Raw genomic sequence first — 4,849 nt, forward strand, 5'->3', positions numbered from 1 at the left:
CCGGGTTAGTGTTCAGCATTGTCCAGGCCAGCCTAGAATATCTGCTTTGGCCAGGAAGAGTGCTCAGGACCATGTGGATAATCGCCTAACAACTGACAGGGCTTTCGTGTGCTTCTGGCAAGCCCCTGCTGTCTGTCAGGAGGGGAGTCATTCTCAGCGATGCAGACATCTGAGCAGCAGAGCCGCGGCTTCCGCGGCAGATTGGGCAGCTGCTGCCCCCAGCCAGATCTGGCAAGCCCCTGCTGTCTGTCAGGAGGGGAGTCATTCTCAGCGATGCAGACATCTGAGCAGCAGAGCCGCGGCTTCCGCGGCAGATTGGGCAGCTGCTGCCTCCAGCCAGAACAAATGAGCCTGTGGAGGCGATGCTGTCCAACTGGGCTTGTTTTTTCAGATTCGCTGATGCTCCAATGCTCCATTCCTCCAGCTGTGTTCTGAACCTCTGTACAACCTGCCCTCAGCGAGCGATGGCTCCGGCCCACGTGGACTCGCCTCCGCAAGGCCAGTCTTGCCTTCCTCCCAGGATGGCTGGAACACAGATTTTTGGCCTTCCCCGCTAACTGCGTTGTGGGAGTGGGGAAGTCCTTGTCTTGTATGTGCATGCTCCTGCCTTACCCCCTCCCTGCTCATCCCATTTTGTGCCGGGGCTGTCTGGTATCACGGCGCTCTGCCTGAGCAGGGCAGCTGGAGGCGCTGGCCAGGATTAGAGCGCTGCTGGGGTACGTGGCACAGCAAACGATTCAGGGGAGCTGCAGAGCCGCCCGATTGCAGTGATCCAGGGCGTGGGTCACAGCCAGCATTGCCTTCAGGTAGAGGGACTGCAGGAGGCAGCCAAGGCCACAGCCACCAGTTCGTTATCGTGTTGTGGCTTTTCCAAACTGAACAACTCCTTCAACAAACATCCTCAGGATCTTTGAAGACCTGTCAGGCTCTTGAGTGTGCCTATGCTGGGCTTGGTTAGGAAACCACCTGAGCCAAGAAAAGAACCTGGTGGCAGTGCGTTAAACTGCTTTACAAAGTAACTTCAACCACATGTAGTTCTTAATGTCTGATTTTAGACTTAACCTCCACAGGTGCCTGCATGTTTGAGGGAAATCCTGGCGTGTTGGAAAGGCGGCTATCTCTGCAACACATGTAACTTCATGAGATTTTGACTGTTTTTCTACAATTTATAGTGGGCACCGCATCCTCACTAAGGGGATGGGCACTTTTTAATTAGCAGCTCCAACCATGTGCCCAGTTAGACAAGGAGCAGACAGGGTACCCATACAGAAAGAGCCTGTTTCCTGCTGCTTCAGACTGATCTTCCAGCTGCTGAGCGTAGAGCATTGCTAATCTGATCGCCTGTAGAGGACATTCTGTATATTGATTGAAAACCTGACTTCCCCCAGTGACTCTCCCCTGCATGGCTAGTGCCAGCCATCCCAGCCGTGTCCCTGGGGGTGAGGGCTAGGAAAGGCAGCTCTCCCTGCCTGCCGAGAGGCCAGATACTCAGGGCAGCAGCCTGCTCTGCTGTTGCCTTGGTGTGACCTGTGTGGTCCAGAGACTCGGGGTTCTGGCAGCTCCTGGCCCTCCAGCCCTGCTCTGCTCCCACCTGGCAAGCACACTTCCTCTGGTGTCCCAGAAGCGAGGGGGAACACTTCCACTGGTATAAGCTGCCTTTCCTATTTATGAGTGTAAAAAAAAAATAGTATAAGTAATAAATTGATCTATGTCTTTGGCCACTGCACCTTCGTTCTGCCCCTGGCTAGTCATCCTCTACCTTCCAAGCTTGCTTTGCCCATCTCCTCGGCACCAGCTTGCAGCTTTGGGAGGCTGATCCGGAGTGTTCAGGGATGTGTGTTTACTTCTGAATCCTGGGGCATTTCAGGAAATGAATGCTTCACTCCCTCGCCATTTGCACATCCAGTCATACAGCCAGGACTGAAAGACTGCAATGAAATATGTCACCGGCTGCGCCTGGTGTCAGGAGAACAGCCCCCGCAGCTGCAGAGAACATCACCCACGCTCCGGCCCCTGAGCCCAGGTCCGTGGTTTTAATTAGCTTTTCCCTGAACTTCATCTGGTTTGAACAGGGTGCTCCCAGGCTGCTTGCTGGCAGAGTGAGCGTGTTAGCACCTGCCGAGCTGGTGACACGATCAGGGCAGTGCAGGGCACCCAGCAGTGAGAGCAGCACCCTGTCCCCGGTGACAGCGGGGAGCGCCCTGCCAGGACACGGCCAGCGTTGTGGGGTGAGGACAGAAGTGACCTGCAGTGGAGGAGCCCTTTCACGCTGCCCTTCCATCCGGAGACTCGGGTACCTCCTAAGGGAAGTATTTATGCCTTCTAGAGGCAAAGTGCAGGTGCGGCTCGTACCCAGCTGTGACACTGCAGGGAGCCTGAACGAGACCAGTAGCTTACTTTTATTTGATATCTTAGTCTCGGGATTCCCAAGGATTTTACATTTATCCAGTATTCTTTGGGCTACCCTCTGCTCAGCCAATCTTCCAGAAAGGGAATTCAGGGAGCTAGTTCACATTTGAATAAAATTTTAGCTCTATGTTTCACTTGGGTTTGCCGAGTCAGTGCAACAGCTCGATAGCTGCAGCGCGGTTCTGGGAACGGGCAAGATCAGGTTCTCATAACCGAGGGGCAGTGACCTCCACAGGGCAGAGCTGTCTTTTCCCGAGCTGAATGCCTTTGGCACTTGAGGGGGGAGAAGCGCCCATTGCTGTGTGGCCACGTGTACCGCCAGGGGAACGCCTCTAAGTCAGTATCCCTTCCCCATCAAACGCACAGCTGAGCTTTGCTACCTTGGGCAAGTAAGAAACACGTCATTCTTCATGGAAAACCCTCTAAAGACAGCGTTCTCATGACACGCACTCTGACATCTGGATGGAAATACACCTAAACATTCTCACACTTCACCATTGTTTACTCATTATATTCAAGATGTATTCTAGGGGCTTAGTCCTCAGGATGTGATGATGCCTTGGGCCCAGCCAGAAATAAATTCTCAGCAGTTGTTTCTTCCTAATGTAATTTTTTCTAGAGGTTTTGGGTTTTTTTCCATGTGGATGCCATTGTTGCAATGGCTTTTGTTTTTGTATAAAACCCAGCAGGAAGCACCATAAATCTATTACCAGAACAGGATGCAAAGTTCCTTTCTGGTCAGAGTAAATAATCAACATGTAACATTACAGCAGTCCCCGATGTACCCTTAGCAGGTACTGCCTAGGGCAAAGGAATTGCCCCTCGTATTAATGGGTTGCGAAGCAGAGCTGAGCCGATGCCCTTTGCCAAGGAAATATTTCTATTATCAGATTCCTTGCAATCAGTATGACCAGTGATAATGGAGAACAAGGACAGCAGCCAGTGTCGCTTTATGGGTTGAGCACTGATCGGGAAGGCAAGAGAGTCATTAGAAAATGCACTCACCTTTTTCGGGCTGTTTACAACACAGACAGCTGGTGGCACCGGGCTAGGCAAAGCTTCAACAACATGCCTGGGGTCTGCGGGCAGGTCGGCAGGGGCAATGCATCATTCCCAGCAGTGCTGAAGAGTGCCAGGATGACACCTGCCATGGACGAATTCTGGACTGGCCAGGTCAAGGCTCCAAAAGCCACATGAAGTGAGCAGCGTCACCTCCAAAGAGGCCCCTTTGGTGCCATTACTGTCCCACCACAGTGAGCCTGGTGGGAGCCCTGAGCTCTCTGTACCAGACAGACACTCCCATGCACAGCACGTTCTATTTAGGAGGCTCAGCAGAGCAAAGGAAGGCGGAGCTGGCCATGACCGTGTCTGGTCAGTACTTCTAACCTAAGCCCAAGAGGGGCTTGTCTCCTTTGCAGCACTAAGCCTGTCCGTTACAGTGTAGGGTCAGCACTGGGACTCACCAGCTCCCTGCTCTGGTGAGCCACAGACCTTGGGCTTTACCGCAGTTGAGCTTCCAGGAGGCAGATAAGCACAGAACCCTGGAAACCCTCCCCCAGAGTCTCTCTCAGACAGTCTTGGGAAGAACCAGCGCTTGCTCTGCTCAGCATTCCGGATTGGGGATAAGGTGATCCCAACAAGAGCAGTGTGTCCTTAAGGTCATTAAGCCAGGCCATTAAGGTCATTAAGCCGGCCCGAGGAGAGCACAGGTACCTCCAAGGGCAGGACCACCACGACATCTCACTCCTTACAAGGTTTTGTAACACTCCCGAGAAGGACGTTGGCATTCGTTTTCTTGATCCACTCAAGGAGATTCATTCCAATGAATGAATCAGCCCTAAGGAGGCCCACACACATCTCCCCCTCCTCCTCTGCATTTGAGTCACAGCAACGTCGTGATCTGCCGCAACACTGGAAACCGTTTTGCACAATGATTATCGATCTCTTTATGCCTTGACGGCTGAGACTGCAGAGGGGGAAGTGCCCACTGGCATGCTGAACACAGAGACAGAGGAGAGTGAAGCGGAACTCAGTGGAGCCCCATCGGTCAACCCTGGGGGCAGCATTTACTGCCCCAGAGCAGTATCCACCCCTCAGGCTGGCAGAGGGACGACATTCCCCCTGGCAGGACGGGCAGCCAGGCACAGCCCTCCTCCGCGGCTGTCAGACCAGTGCAGCCCCGCTTCTCCACCTCCAGCGTATGGGTTTACAGGTTACACACCCCCCCAGAACACATTTGCTGCAGTCAGATACTCACTCACTGTATTCCCAGCTGGCTTGAAAGAACAATACATTCATAAGTGAAAAATTCCATGAAACTGCTAATAGGTCAGTGTCACAGCCTTCTGCAGTTGCCACAGAAATCTCATGAAAACCGAATTACTGAAAACAAAACCCCCCATTGTGTAAGTGGCACAGTGCTGTCACACTGGCTCTGGTA

The sequence above is a fragment of the Buceros rhinoceros genome, unplaced genomic scaffold (genome assembly GCF_000710305.1).
Source record: "Buceros rhinoceros silvestris isolate BGI_N320 unplaced genomic scaffold, ASM71030v1 scaffold16096, whole genome shotgun sequence".
Taxonomy (NCBI): Eukaryota; Metazoa; Chordata; class Aves; order Bucerotiformes; family Bucerotidae; genus Buceros; species Buceros rhinoceros.